A 16,537-nucleotide genomic window follows, 5' to 3' on the forward strand; every position below is an offset into this window, starting at 1 on the left:
GGCACTGAAGAGAGGTTCTCCAAGCCTCTGTTTTTTGCACTTGAAACTGCAGCAGTTCCTGGATGCATGAATAATCGGTCCCTGCTGAAAAATTTTGACTCTGCTTCTGCTGCTCAGGCTGGAGCATGCCAGGTACAGGGGGGTCTTGAAGAATATAGCTGCCAAACTCTAAATTGTGGAAAATAACAGGGAGCACAGTGTGCATGTATATCCGTACTGGCAAGATTGATACCAGTCTTCCTTGCCCAGCCTGAGCTACGTGGGCTGCTCCACTGTCAAGTAAAGTGGAGATGGAGCCTGTTCAGTGTCTTTCTACATTTAATTTCTTGATCCCATAGTAGAGTCATTGTAGGAGTCAGATGGAGCTTGTCAGGATGTTCCTGTCAAGACAAGGAAACAGGATGCTAGAAGGTTAGTGACATGCTAGATTTTCTGTGATGCTGTTTTGCGTGTGCTTCCAGAGGGAACATTTGAAAGCTTATTCCAAAGCACAGCAGAACTTGAAGCCTGAATTCTGGCTTGACACAGAGTTGAGTTTAAGTAAATAAAGGTTTGCAAATAACACTGCGATGCATTGGCAATTGTCATTACAGACATAAGGTAAATTTTCATTTACCTTTTTTTCCAGAGGCCCTGAGATTGCTTAAGGAGTAGCAGTTTTTTTCATGAGAACAGAAGTTTGATGTCCAGCATAAGGTTTTGGGGTTTTTGGACAGAATTTGAAAGAATTCTGCAACAAAGTATGGATGTGATGATTTTTAAGTAAAATTGCATATGAGTCTTAAAAAATTAGTAAAAGAGACTTTCAACATTCTGTTCTTGTCAAAGAAGGAATTCTGCTTTCTGAAAAATGGTTCATTATGAAGTATCTTATAATGTGTTAAGAAAGGTTGGAGCTTGGTATGGTTGTAATAAACAGAATCATCTTAACACCATAAACGCTAGGAAACCTTAAGAGTGTTTGTTATCACTGTGGCATACATTCTGTTTACTAGCTTTACAGACAAATCAAACCAAAGTGTTTTCAATACCAATTGTACATCCATGTGACTCCCAGAGATTACATGGTACAAGTTTTTTCTGAGTTACTTTTCACAAGTTTGCCTCTAATGGCCAGTTTCTTAAACCTTTTGGTACAATGACTGCTGTGAAATCAAGTTTCAGACAGCACTGCATCACACTGATTATTCTTCTACACATTTTTCTCTAAGCTAAGCAACATACTTTCCCTCTATTTAAGCTGCTGTAATGAATACCCTTCTTACTAATAAGACTAGGGTAGGACGGGAAACAGCTCTCAAATTTGTGGTGCTTCACTAAATGTAGGAAGTGTTGATGTGTGAGTAAAGTGGTTGCCTGTTATTTAATGTACATCTGTGAACCAACTGCAGAATCTTGCTCTTTGTCAGTGAATTAAAAAGGGAAGAGGTAAATGTGACCCTCTCTGTGATCCAAAGGATAAATTTGTACATCAGTGTTATACCACATGCTGGAGAGCCTTGGGTCTCACCAGTAGTAGCTGAAAGAGATTTCAGTGCTGGCTTTCCCTCCGGCCCATGTGGTTTAAACTGCAGCCTTCACTGTCCTGTCCTCCCAGCTGTACCCCTTGAAGCTGTTGTGGGCTGATCTGGGGCTTGTTAAGGCCTCCCAGAAGGCTGGTTAAGAGATCCAGCGCACCGCTGAGTGAGGAGTGCCTCTTCTTTGTCCAGTTACGTGTAGTCATGCCTAACATAAGCCCCAGACCAAATGTTCTCAAGTTATGAATAAGTTTTTATTTGTGGGCAAAACAGCAATAAATATTTCATGAATTGTGAATAAATGAGGGAGTAAATTAATGAACTTGATCTGTTTATCCCAAGACACTATCTGATGGGTGTCAAGTCAATAACCATGTCACCTCTTGATAGTGATCATAGCTTCAGGTTTTCTGAAAGCTTGCTTTCTTGATTAAAAGGGATTTTTGTTTGTTTGTTTTCTTGCTTGTTTTTAGGATCTTCCCTGGGGTCTACATCCATTTGTTTATTTGCTTTGGATCTCCTGTTCCTTTCAGAAGTGGGAGACAGTTTGGTCGCCTTAACGTCTAAGTGTTCCTTTCCATTGACAGCTAAATATTTCTTTGCTTTATTAGTGACCCCCTTCTGCACTGAGCTGGCTAATAAACTGGTTCAGTGAACTGTACAAGTAATCCCTCCCCCCACTTACTCTGATGGCTTGCATTTCTCACTGAAGAATGCCATCTTTCACTGATCCTAATGCTCTGTACCAGTTTTTTGTGTTAAAACCGCACATGATACAAGCCTTTGAGAAGGCTAGCTGTCGTTCATTACCGGCTTTTGATTGAGACCAGATGTGATGGTTGTTAACCGCTGTAGGGTTAACACAAGGGTCCAAGGTGACTTATTCCCAGCCTTTTCTTAGGTAACTTTAGAAATAGTGACCTTCAATCCCTGCCTGTCATCCAAAAAAAGTAGAGCAGAATTGTGTTCAAATACAGTGCCTTTGCTTTGAAAGCTATACATTTCTGTCTTTGTTGAAGTCTAAGTCTCCAAGGATCCGCGGGTCTTGAGCCCAGCTGATAAAAGGAGTGGAACTGGCCATTTATTATTTTAGCTAATAAAAGAGGATATTGTATATTAGCTTTTTCACATTCCAAGGCACTAGCAACAGAATGAAGGTTAAAGGCGCCTGATACTCACAATTAAAGAATGGAGCCTTTGTTTTTAGCACAGTATGCAGCTGAGACAAGGAATAGGCCAGGAAATGAAAACCAGGTGGCTTGGGTTTGAATTTTTAAGACCAAAGAAATGACCTTCAAAAAAGGCTATTTCCTCATTTAGTAAAAATAAGTTAAATACATACAAAATAATTTAATTATTCTCAACATTAGTTTGCAGATGTTTCTGTACATGTATCTTGTATTTCCACAGAACAAACATGATGACAAATAGATTTGTCTTAAAAACTCTGCTGAGATGTAGCTCGAGATTTCGGTAGCACTAGGTTCTAAGTTAATTTTAAGAAAATTGGAAGGTACATAATATTCAGTGAGAGCAGGCAGAAATTTTTGTCTCACTGCAATATGTATTAGATGTTCAGCTGCGTACAAATATTACTGATAATATTGCAGCAGTAATTCTGCCAGTTACATGATACTACCAGTCTTAGTAACTTAAAAAATCCCAACCAACAAAAAAAAACACCCCCACGACATTTTTTTAAAAAAAAAAAAGCATAATCAAGGGCCCAACTATTTCTTATTCCCTCCTGTTTATTAGAATATTTATCGTAAAAGGTGTAACCATGGTAACTTAAACTTAGCATAAGGCATCTGTAAAAGAAAGTGACAAGTTATCATTTAACACAATTACAATTTTTTCAGGTACAGCTTTCATTTACGCTTAGAAAACTAGAGACAACACACTTCACAAATCAGCTTGTTTTTATTCTCTTGAGAATGGTGAACACGACTTCATAGTGACAAGCTGTGGGGTCATTTTGCTCCCCTCACAGCAGTACAACTATAATTGCCATTGGAGCTCCACAAAACTCGGTATGCAGCTGTTGTCTCCCGCAGTGGCAGGCTACATCACAGGCTTTGCTGTTTGCCCGGATGATGCTAGAGAAGTGTGTTGGACTGCAGGTGTAAAGCTACTTGTCAAGCTGACTAGGGTCTACAGCACAGGGCCCATGCCGTATGCTTTTCTGTGGCAAGAGATTCTGTGAGGGTGCCAGAGCAGTGGCACAGGCTGCCCAGGGAAGTTGGGGAGCCTCCTTCCCTGGAGATGGTCAAAACCTGCCTGGACGCGTTCCTGTGCCCCCTGCTCTAGGTGTGCCTGCTCAAGCAGGGGGGTTGGACCAGATGATCTCCAGAGGTCCCTTCTGACCCCTACCTTTCTATGATTCTGTGATTCATTCACACGTTGTGACTTGAAGCACTCTTGGGTGGTCGCTGAGAAGCTTCTCTTGCAGCATTTTCCTCCTGGAAACTGAGCTTCCTGCTTAGTATCTAAATTAAGGCTAGAGGTGCTTGTTGATGTGGGTGGTTTTGCCTGTGTGAACAAACACATTGTTAAACATGTTCTACGTGTTGGTGTTAAGGCAAAGTGTACTTTTTTTCAAGTAGTTGGTTCAAAGCCTGGTTTATCTTAATTAGGTAGCATATTTCCAAGAACAGTTTTTCTTGTCTGTGCTTATACTAAGCTTCACAATGTTATCTGAAATCTTCTGCCACCTGCACACAGAGTATGATAGACCTAGTACAGCAGCTGACCAAGATTTATGTAAGAAACTCAACCTTACTTTTCCTAAGCTTTTTGCTGATTCTAAACTGATATTCTACTGAAGATGGAAATGGGCTTCTTGATTTGCAAAGCTTAATGAACAAGTCTGTCTTTGTCCAAAATACTTCCCTGCTAGTCATCACCACCCTACAGGTTTTTGATTTTGTTGTTTTGTGTGTAAGATTTTGGTGGGACAGTCCTGCAGAGTTGACAGGAGCAGAGACGTTTAATTACCCAATGCTGTCATATGCATATCATTTGCTCATTATTTGTAGGAAGTTACAATTACTAATTGCATTAGACTTTGCATGGCTTATATATTAAGATCTTTCTCTGTATCACAGTCTGAAGATGGGAGAATAACTCTCCAGTGTTAATACATACTTTGCAGTATCAATATACATTTATTTACCCATGCGCAAGTAAAAAATTGATATATACTCATGGGTGCAGCTTGCTTTTTCTCTTCTGGGCAGTTACAGTTTCTTTATATACTGCTTTGTGTTGAGGTAGCTCTTAGGCATTTCAGTCATTGGAGACAGGCCTGCACTACCAACTTTCTGGAGTTACTACATTTTCATACATTGGTTATTCTCTTGGTGTTAGAAATGCAAGTCTGCTGTTCGTGAGAGCTTGTCAGCTGCCAGCTTTACATCCTTCATGCTGATGTAATCCCGTGGACCACAGTCGTCCACCCTTCAAAAATCTTATTTTTCATGAAGTATAGAAAATGCAGTGATTAAAGGAAAAAAAAAAAGGGGAAAAAACCACCAAAACAAACAAAAACCCACCACAAACAAAATCAAACCACCAAGACATACAAACATTTTAGCTGGTATCACTAGTTGCTTAAGTTACATCCATTTTAATTGGGTTATTTTTAATCACTTTCCAAGTAAGGCTTACAGAGCTTTCTCCAATGTCAGACAAGAGGCCTCCAGTAAGGGTCTTTCCCGGCACTGCTGTGAGGGATGCCTATGTGATACAGATACTGCCATTTGGGAGATGTTTTGAGACTTCCTGTGCAGTTCAGCTATCAAAGAACTTCCTGACACATCTGTTAAAGGTTTTACCTCTGTTCTTGCTTCCTTTGGATTTCTTGGGGCCTCCTTGTTACTTACCTCTGGAGTTTTGCTGCTGTGGATTGTAATCTCTCCCCCTCAAAGGAATTAATACACATCTGATTGTAATACTTCTGTTACCATTGCTTGCAAATAATCTCTCTGTAAGCACACATGGTCCTTTTATTTTTTCTCCCCCATTCTGGGAACGTGTGCTCTTTCTGTTGATAAACAAAAGTTGTAACCCTTGACCCTACTTGATTCCTCTTTTAACACCCAAATTGATGAGCACTTATTTTTAACCTTTTATTTCAAATATGTTTAATCTGTTCAAATTTTATATTGTTTTATTCATATTGTTTTCCTCTTTAACTGGATCATTTTCTTGTTATATCACATCCATGTTATACGGCTTAAAGCCAAAACAAAACTCCAGGTATCCTAATCAAGCTGGTAGCCCTGGACTTTGCTTAAAGTACCCACTACCGCTATGCTTGGCTCAAGTGCTTTCTTCTTTACCCCAGAATATATTTCTTGAGGATGGAGAGTTAAGGTCTGGGTCCTTGGTCCTGTGTTATGTAGAATAAGGGTCTTAACAAGCAAACAGCTTTGCTTTGCTGTTTTAATTTAGGGTTAAAATGTGGAACTGCCTGGTACACCTTGTGTGTTGTCTTGTCAAAAGTTTGATTTACGTGCTTGAAATCAGGCAAGCGTGGGTGTAAAGGAGCAGTGCATGGTGATCGAAGCATAGTAGTGGATCCTGGGACTTCCTGCTCTGCCAAGGATTTGCTCAGGGACTCCATTGCTAAACTTCTCTGGAAAATAGAAATTGTGACACTTAATGTCAGTTCATGGAAACCAGTCTGAGGGGAGTCAAAGGGATCTTACAATAACTTAGAGGACAGTTGTTAACCTTCTTCTGAGAGGTGTTGTCAAAATAGAAGAGGCACTGGCTAAAGTATTGGTCCCAGAAAGAGAAGAGGAGGAAAATGTATTTGACAGGCAAATTATTAATTTTATCTGCTGTTCTCTTGCACTTCATCTGTGTGTACATTGTATTGAGTTACTCTGTGAGGTTCTCTGTTTCATTTTAACTACTGTATATCCGTGAAAGTTGACACTTTTAACACCAGTTTCTACAAGGATGTATCTGTGGGAAGAATGCATTTATACTGGGGAAACAGTGAGCTTAGTGCTGGTTTTAGGGCCTGCAGGAATGAGTGCGAGGGTCTGACCTGAGGAGACCAGGAGATGTAGGTCTGCAAGCCATGATTGAGCTGGTAAATCCACTCTGAATCCTGTGAGAGTTGCTTGAGGCCACCTAGCTACCTGGGCTGCGTGCAGCAAGGGAGTGCTGTGCCAGCGATGCTCGCGATCTCCTCCTCTTTCTTCTTAAATGGTATTGAAGCGGATTGATCGGTTTTATTCTCCCTCATATTCAAACAGTCTAAGAAATACTGCATGTTAGTTGCTGTTGAACATTTAAACGTTTACTTGCATATGGGGTAAATTATTGCAAGGCATGTTTAGAGTGTGGATTCTCTCCAGCAATCTGCCCACAGGAAGACATCCGAGAGCCCAGCTGGTGCTATTTACTGTGGCAGAACAATGTTTTCCACCCTTCAGGAGGCAGGCTCCCTTCCCTTTCCAGGACTTGGCTGTGTCTTACTGCTGTGATAAGAATGCTTCTTAGTGTTTCTTTTTTCATATCAGCTGAAGTGAGTTGCTGAAGTGAACTCGGGCCATCTGTCCTGATGCTGGAAGGGAAGAGCACAGCCTGCTGTCAGCTATCTTAAGCCGCTAGCAAATCAGCAGTGTGACATGGAGGACTTAATAAGGAGTCTCATGCTGAATGCAGACCATTGTGATTAAAACTAGTCTGCCCTACTTGACATACTGGTTCAAGATGTTGCTGTTTAATGGGAAGTGTTATAGTAATAGAAGTGTAGCTTTTCCTGCCTCTCTGACCGTGTCCTCCCCACTTACATGTAAGTGGGTTCAAATCCATAAAATACTGTTTGGAAAATCACAGTTTCCTGCATAGTCAACACAGAAAGTCATGGAATTGCTGAAATACTGTACTGAAACATGTTGTTTCCTGTGCTAAAGGAACTGCAAAACCTGCCAGGAAGTGCTGCATGATAGCGGGGTGATTTGTAACCTGTTATTTATCGTAAGTACTAGTTACTTCTGCTGTGGCTGGACAGCAGACTTAAGATGTTAATACATTATTAAGTCATTAGTACTAGTATACAAGCACCAATTTATTTTTAGTGTGAAGTAAACAAAAAAAGTTATATCCTCATACGTTCATACACTTTTGTTGTGAGAGATAAAGGAATGAGCTCTCATCTTGACATTCCCCAATGATGTATGCATGTCTGATGTTTCTGAACTCCAATGTTTGTCTCCCATACCTGGACACTGGCTACTTCGTGGCACTGTTTTTCTACTGGTGAGGTGGGTTTTTTTTATTCTCACTGTGCTCTGGGATTTAGGGAATTAGAGGGGAAGTAAGGCAGCTGTACCATAAGCTTAGAAGCTCATTTCTGACCTGCTTTATTCTTGTTGCTTTATCTGTGGTTATGTCTGGAGATGTTAATAGTGACATTATCTGGAGGACAGCTATTGACCCAATCTTCTGATCTTGCAAGAGGATCAGGGAAGACACCTGCACTCATGCAGTGTCTTACAAATGTCCTTGAGTTATCATGCAAGTGTAGGGCCCATCTGTATGGGCTGAATCCATAGATTTTTATCTTGGGACCAGGCACATATGCTAAGTGTTATTTATTCCATCCTTTGCTGAGTCAAAATATTGTGTAAAACACATGTTTAAGAACATACAATGCCAAAATAAGTTTACCTGTTGTGTTCTGTATACATAAAGGGTACTTCACATTATTTTTAAAAAACATATAGTAGATATTCAAATAGTATGAGTTTCTAAAAGGCTTCTACAGTGAAAGACAGTTAAAAGGGATTTGAGTAGACTGCAACAGAGTTAATCTTGGAGTCATGACTTTCCTCTCAGATACCTTGTTCCAACTCACATAAATAGAAGGTGGGCTCCTAATTTTGTAAAGGGAAAGTAAGGTTTAGTTGGAAACACTTTATATTTTAGTCTGTTACATCTTTTTTGTTTGTTTGTTGAAGGCTCTCAGCAGTTCATACCCACGGAGGCTGGGTTATGGTAAAAGTGCAAGATGAACTGATGTTGATGCTGTGTTTGTAAGTCAGAGCAAGGTCACATGCTAACCAAAAATACAGTACAAATAAACCCCATCAACCACAGGATCTTTCTATTCATGGCACTTTCTGCTTGGGATTCACCAGTGCCAGTACGTCCTGTGGACCTTCCTAGGATACGTTGTGCAGGCCGTCAGGCAAGTCGTCATAATTTCACTTAATTCATTGCAGTTAAGGATGGATTCTTTCGTCTCTACCCTGTTTCTCTCTAGTCACTATAGGGCTTTAAGAGACACTCTGGATCTAAAGAAATTTTTTTGCCTCCCAGGAACACAATAAGCCCCTGTCAAAACAATCAGTAGTTTATTCTGATGAATGTATGCAATTATTAAAAACAGAACAACCTCTTGGAGAAATGGAACTTCCATCAAAATCTTACAAAATTCTCCTTCCATTACCTTGTTTGGAAATGAAAAAGGGTTGGGGTAGAGAATGCTTTGTTTTCTTTTCTTTGGAAACATCCTTATTTGGCATCTGTAAAGCATTTACATTCCCTAGTTCTGGATCAAAGTCCTTTCATGGCTCATGTTACTTATTTCCTTCTTTAACTGAAGCACAGAAAGAAAAACTGATTTTTTCCTCCCTCAGGCTTACTGTATAAACTGTTGTAAAAAGTCAAATCCCAGTTTTTAGCAAGGAACAAGAGAGAATGAGGAATAAAACATCTTGAAAAGTATAGTCTGAAGAACCACCGCCACCCACTTCAGGATGAATGCTGTCATTAAATGCAAGTCTCTGTGGAAGTTATGAAACATGTAAGGTAAAATTTAGTAAAACTAAACTAACTGTGCTGCTGGATTGCCTTTGTGCCTCATGTTCCAAAGGTTTGTGCTCTTCAGGGGAAGAACTCTGTCCTCTTCAGTGTGTGTAGCAGCTAGTACAGCTGGCCAAGTACCCAGATACAAACTGCAGTTGGACCAGGCTCTAGAAATGTTACAAGCAAAACACTTTTCCTTTATTGCGTGATTAGTAAGATAAAATTTGGGGTTGGTGGAATTATCTTCTGATAGAAGAACAAGAAAATCCTGTGAATCAACTATGACACATGATGTTTTAAATTTACAGGAGGGTGTACATAAGTTTTTTTTCTTAATACAGAACAAACTCTTTCCAAGTCTGCCCCTCCCATTGATTCTGTGCCCCGAAGAGGTTGGTGTTTCTGCTTATTGTCAGAGCTTTGCTGGTTATTCCTCTGTCTTTCTGCCTTTTGTGGATACATCGAGCTGAGTCTAATCACACCCTTCAGTTTGCAGACAAAGTTCTAGGCTGTGACTTGTGACTGTGAATATGGGCTCTCTGCTGTATCCAAGTATCACTACAGCAAACAGGTATATAGTGGCTGTTTCTGATTTATTGTCTAGGAAGAATTTGGACAGTGTTAACATGGCTTGTGATGATCCAACTATCTTGAGGTAAGTCAGTACCATAATATATGTACCCTTTGTTCCCCCAGCTTCGTTCTTCTGAGAACAAATCATGAAGTCTTGTCTCATATTTTAGTGTATTCAGATATTTTAATTGGTTTACATCACAGACCTTCATTCTGCAAAGTTCTAGTCTAGTGTTCCCTTTTTGCAAGGGACTATATAGTCCTGCATAGCATGTTTTACATTTAACCATAAAGCAACATGGACTACAGTCTGTTAGGCTAATTTGTTTCTGTTAGCTTTCATCCAGCAGATCTGAACTTAATCCAGACTTCCAGCATTCCTCCAAAAATAATGTTACCAACACCCTCTGTCACATCATTCTCCCCACAGAGCTCTTAGCCACATAACTTCTCTAATGGAAGGGAGAAAAATCTCCCTTTGGGTTATGAGCTAAACCCTAACATCAGAGAGAAAGCTACAACAGTGCTGCTCCCTCCTTGGTGGCAACTTCATGTTAGTTGCTGTGTGCTTCCACAGCCCTTCTCATTAAATGCAACTTCAGGGATGGGATTTCTTTCTTTGACTTGAAAAATGAAATCTCTTGCTGGCTTTTGGGCACTGTGAAAAATATAGTTGAGTCTGGAGAAGGGATTTGCTAACAGAACAGTCCCAAATCTTACCTAGGTCTTAGAGCTGGTGTTGGACTTGTTAGGTCCTGGCAGAGGCTCAAGCATATGCCCTTTCTAACTCTCTGCACTGAGAATGGATTGATGCAGATTCCTATCTAATTTAGCTCGTGAAATGCTCCTCACTTTCAAGACTGCAACCTTGGACAACTGACCTGGTTGTTTCTTTCCAAAATTATTCTGTGTTGGCTGATAGATTTCAACATTGCTGGTGTGCACCCATCGGGGTCCCGTCCACTGTACCAGGCAGAAGCGAAGATTACACAAGTACTGAGAAGCAAAAAGACCAAGGAGATGAAATCTTCTATTAAAATAATAATGATGTCCTGATGCTACTGAGATTAAAGTTTGGTGTTTTATGTTAGTGCAATCGTTCAATGAATTTGATCTCGAGGATGAAAGTAAAAAAGAGACTTCAAATCTAGAGGTTACAAATAACTAATTGCTGTAGGTTATTTAGGTGAAGCGAGTGTATCAAGAGAGGTTGGTATAGTCTCTGAACTATCCATATCTTTCTAGTAAGTGTGACTCACTAGATAAATAAAACTTGTAAAATTACCTGATGTTGCCCTCAGGGGTACACAGGATGTTTCAGTGTAACAGGAATCTTACCCCTGGGAGACCATTTGCTGAGCTCCTTGAAGGTCAGGCATACTTCAAAATTTAAGTCAGTGGAAAATGAGGATTTAGATTAAAAATAATACTTCAAAGCTGGTGAATCACTTCAGACCATGAGTACTGAAGATTCTGCTTTTAAAGTCCAAAGACTGTTGTCTTGAGTTAGGGCAGGAAGCAGGGGATAAGATGTGAATACTTTAAACTCATGCATACCTACACTATGCACAAGGAAGCCCTAAAAGTACTTTTCGTATGCCTTTTGTCTCTATAGTTCCTCTAGAAGATGGACGACACAGGAGATTTAAGATATTGTGATATTGCATATACCCATTAATGGAATAGGGCTGAGAACAGAAAAATTAAATACTCAACTTTCTTCTCGCTGACTTGTTCATCCTTTCCCCCCCAATTTTGTTTTCTTCTTTTTTTAACTGCAGTACCTTAGCACCAGTTGATTTAGAGTGTCTGTTTTGGTGAAAAGTCCAGACCCTACAGCCAGGCCAGCAGTTCCAGGTTGCTGTTAAGTGTCCTGTGTGGGTTTTTTTTGTTTGGTGGTTTGGTTTTTTGTTTGTTTGTTTTGGTTTGGTTTTTTTTTGGTTGTGTGTTGGGGTTCTTCTGGGTTTTGGGTTTCTGTTTTTGTCTGTTGGAAAACTTTAGGCAGAATTAGGTAACTTGGTATTTTTCAGAAAAGAAGGACAGGAGTTAAGATTAAAAACCCCAAACAAACAGGAAAATAACCCAGATCTCTCTTAGTCCTCTTCAATGTGATACAAAGCAGCAAAAAGCATAGGCTTTTTCTTCCCCGTTGTCCTGTCCTCACCGCATCATGTGAAATATTGTCCAAAGCTCATGGAAATCAACATGTCTTTCTGCTGACTTATGTGGCTTCTAGATCAAACTCTGTGCCATGTGACAAATTGCTGAAAATTTTGCTGCGGTTTCTTGTCAGGGATGGTAAAGATAGATATGCATTTGCACAGGCCACTAACACATCTCTTTAAGAACTGGGGTGAGCCTAACGCTACCACTGTCGGTGAAATCCTCTTTTGCAGAGATGCATTTCTACACTGGTGTGACCAGAAAGGAGTTGCCCCAGCTTAGCCTGTCTAGCTGTCATCTGCCCTAATTCCTCCCCTGTTTTCAATACTTAGTACTAGTTACATGGACATCTGCCAGAGAGGTGCTGGCTAAGACAAACTGTAAGAACACCTTAACATTTGGAGGAGTGTATATTCCTTTTTGGTTAACAGAGCAGAAGGCTTTAAATTCACAGTTTCCATTTGTATCGTACACCTAAGCCTCTCTGTGCATTAAGTACACTGCTGCAGAAGTATAATCAGAAAGTATTTGAAATGAGAGGGAGGCCTGTATCTGGGTAAGAGGAGGTGCTGCTAAGGTTTCCTCTTTTCCCCCTGTGTCCTTATCAGTGGATTGATTAATTTTGTTTGATTTCCCTCTCCCTCCCGTGTAAATATTAAGTAGATCTAGGAGGAAAAATAATGAGATAGAAAGAATCTCCCTTGGGGAAAAAAATAATAAAATTCACCCTGTGAAAACAAATCATACTAGAACAGAACGGAGAAGACTTTGAGAGGGCAATGACAGGCAGCCAGGAGGTGACCAGCCCCCTCCCACCACCCAGTCACCCTGTGCGCAGTAGCAGTGCAGGAAGGGGAGATGGTGACAGCAGTAATTAGTCTCTGGTGTTTTTGCTTGCCCAGTCTCCTGCTGTGGCCAATTTGCCCTTCTATTTCAAATTCACACAGCTCTGTGTGCTTTTGCTTGTTTCCACCACTCCAGTCTCATAATAATGCTTATACATCATTCTAATCTGACTCCCACCAAGCCTGTAAGGGAGAAGAAAGCACAGTAGGATGTTTATGTGCTGCTGTTAGACGATAGGCAACAGGTAGAGACCAGAGGCATGCTAGATACCTGAAGTCATCAGAAACGGTTAGAGATAAATATATCTCCTGCCATTGGTCCTGTCTTTCGTCCATGCACAACAGTGGCAAATAAACACTGCTAAGGAATATGCGGACTGTATTTACTTTAGCTTTTTTCATGAAGCAGGAGCCAAACACACGTCCCGGAGCAACTGCACCCTCCATCTGTGAGTGATCATCCTGCTTAAATACAGCAGCAGACCTGACTTTGGAGAGCAAAACAGAGCCGAGCCCTCTCCCTGCCTCTGCTGCTCAGCTGTGCAGGCAGAGCAGGAGCAGGGAGGAGGGTGGTGGTGCAGACTTTTGGCTGCCTTAAAGTGACCACATCCTGTTAGGCTGCGGAAACATCAGACTAATGCAGAGATCTCTGTCTGAGATGTAGGAGCTCTTGTGGGGATCCAGCAGACAATTTGCAGACACGTTTGTATTGCTGTGGGAGGAACAGTGGTGCAGGGAGAACTCCTGACCTTGCTCCTGCACTTGGTCTGTTCACCCACTTTACACCCATATCCTGGTTCTCTGTAGCATTTATTTCAACGAGGTTGCTTTCTTTTCCTCTGGTGCAGCCCTCAGATATTGTTTTCCTGATGCTGCATGGGAAGACTAACCCTGAGTCTCTGATGGCAGTGTAAAGCTCAGAGCAGCAGCCAGTGGTCTTTACTTGAGATACTTCCCCAGGTGTGTCAGAGTGCTGCACCTTGTAAGGTGGGAGAATTTCCTTGAGCATGCCAGGCACGATGAGACTGGGTTGCTCACCTGGGACCACAGGGGAACACTATGGCACAAGAGAGAATTGACAGTGAGTCTCTCAAGTCCTAAGTCAGTGCCCAAACCAAGACTTGCAGTATTACACCACGTGAAAGTGGCATGTGAGACCTTAACAAAGGGCAGATCATTTGTGATGATGCCTCTGTTGAAGTCACATGCTTAAATCCCAGCGTGTCTGGGAGTTCTGCTGAGCCCAAGTGGGTATAAGAATGCTAAGTGCTTTCCTGACACAAAATCTGAAAGAGGAAGTGGCTCATGCACATACAACTGCTACTAGCAAAAGGTGTTCATCCAGTTCCAGATGGAACTGGAGGAACTTTAGTTTTGCTGGGGCTAAAAAAAAGACCAGGAGGTAACAAAAAAGAAAAAAAGGCAGAGGCCTGTTATAGTGGGTCAGTGTCTTACAGAGCCCTACAGTGTTGTGGCCAGAAAATTCAAAAATTCCAGTGGGCAACTGCAAAATATTTGGGGTGGTTCTGTTCTTCCTTGCTGTTGGCTAGAAATTACTTAAGTGCCAAAATTTAAGGCTTCATATTCCTATTTTGCTTTTTAAAATATGTAGTGGGGGAATATTTGTGTTTCATAGAAGAGTTCAACTGGATGCACAGAATCCTCTCAAGACCAGGCACAGGTCAGTAAGGAACAAACACACCAGCCATCCTTAGAGGGTTACTTTCCACTTCCCTGTAAGAGGCCCAGTGTAGCCCAAGGGCTTTTTCCTTTCCAAATACAGCTTTAATCCAAGATGACAATACCTGGCAAGCTCAAGCATATTCTCATCAAGGGTGTTGCACACCTGTTTTGATGATACTTGTTAATGTCTTGGTAGGGAAAATCAACATAATGCTACAGGTTTCAGAGTTGCAGGTATGGCCATTACTTGCAAAATTAGCTCTGGATACTGTCTTTGTGCTTCCTCTTCCCAACAAAGACAGCTGAGCATACCAAATCATTTCACATGAAAATATGCTATGAAATTACTGTGATGTACCAGCCAGGACTAAGAAGTTGAGTAAAATAGCTCAGAAAAGAGAGTTGATTCTGCTTGGTAAGTTAGAATCCTTTAACATAGTTGTTTGTGATGTTTTGTGAACAGGAGAGGAGGACGTTGTACTTTCAGAGAAATCTTGGACTCCTTTACTGCGATGGTAATGACTGTAGTACTGTGACTAATCTTGGCAGTTCATGCAAATGATGCTTTAAATAGATAGTGTAAACATAATTGTAAGGATATCTCTAAACTGAATGCTGCCCTGTTAACAGGGGATGCGAACACTTTCTGTTGTCCTGCGTGCCCCAGGGGGACCTTTCCAAGGAGTGGCATCACAGGTGGTTGGTCCTCTGAGACACCATCTGGTAGGGCCTGAGAAATTGGAGCTGGCATGAGACTCTGCTTGTTGGGAACAAAAAACTGCAGAAAAATATTTTAACACTAGCTTGCATCTAGCCCAATTATTTAATCCCAAGGAACTGGGCTCCTAATGCATCAGCAGGTTTCCATTCAGATGGTGTACCATCATCAGCTTAGTTCCCCAACAGGAGATTGTTGGGGGTCCCAAAGGAGGTACAAGGGTTTGTACTAGATTCTTAGATTGGAAAGTGAGGGGAGCACAGAGCAAATCTGAAAAATCATTTTCCTTATGTATCTACCAAGTTTAACTGCAGGGAAAATGCTATGGTGAATGCAAAGTCCTTGGAACTAGGCCTTTGCAATGGAAAATAACAAAACAGACTTTTCCTTGTAATGCTGAAAGTTCCCTCCATTTTTCCTCTTCCTTTTTTTGCTTGCTCTCAGCTGGAAGCTAACTTCTGCTTACTTCTGACCTCTCTGTGGTGAGCATGTGTTTCAACAGAGCCTGGGAGCAGACTCTCAAAGCAGAATTTCTGGATTGAATCAGTGGAACAGAGAAAGGGCTCTGGTCCACAGTGCATGGCAGCGCAGTGCTGCCAACTGCCCTTCTTAGCGCGTGGTTGGACACAGAGCAAATCTGCTGATGCAAGGATAATGCTTCTAGGTGTTCTGGCGTGACAAAGACCATAAGAGGTGAAGATATTAAAAAGAAAAACTGCCTGAGTTCATATGTTCTAAACAGGTACTGGATTCTCCCTTGCTGCTTTTTTTTTTCTTTAAAAGTCTGATTTATATTACACTTCTTCCATTAAGACCCATTTAAAATAGATGGAGTGAAAATGTGTTGTAACTTGTGTGTTATTTTTAATTCCCATTATAAGGATGCCTCAGAAGCCTGATACCAACATCTGTTTCCGTCTTGGATTGGTTTTCTTCCATAGAAGACACTTCCCCCCCCTTTTTTTATTTTTAACTGCTTAAAGTCACCCTGTTCTATAATCAAGGGTTGAAAAGTCATAAATCACAGTCCTATCAAATGTGTCATGGGGTACAGGAGCTCATAACTGCAGAATCTAACTTGCGGGGAAATACCGGACCTCTTTGTGCACCACAGAGGAGGGGAAGAGGGAATCTTAAATCTTTGCCTTTCAGTTACATGTCCTTGGAAAAATGTAATTACCCTCATTACCTTCAGCGTGTCTGTAACT

The 16,537-nt window shown here is 41.1% G+C and overlaps 1 long non-coding RNA gene across 1 annotated transcript; it reads left to right on the forward strand.

The window, feature by feature from the left end:
- The first annotated feature begins 9,370 nt into the window (after positions 1-9,370).
- Positions 9,371-15,450, forward strand: LOC142057582 (uncharacterized). The gene is made up of 3 exons (XR_012660686.1): positions 9,371-9,559; positions 9,952-10,002; positions 10,843-15,450. It is a non-coding gene; the product is annotated as an uncharacterized LOC142057582 (long non-coding RNA).
- The last annotated feature ends 1,087 nt before the right edge of the window (positions 15,451-16,537 follow it).

This window comes from Phalacrocorax aristotelis, chromosome 5 (assembly GCF_949628215.1).
Source record: "Phalacrocorax aristotelis chromosome 5, bGulAri2.1, whole genome shotgun sequence".
Classification (NCBI taxonomy): Eukaryota; Metazoa; Chordata; class Aves; order Suliformes; family Phalacrocoracidae; genus Phalacrocorax; species Phalacrocorax aristotelis.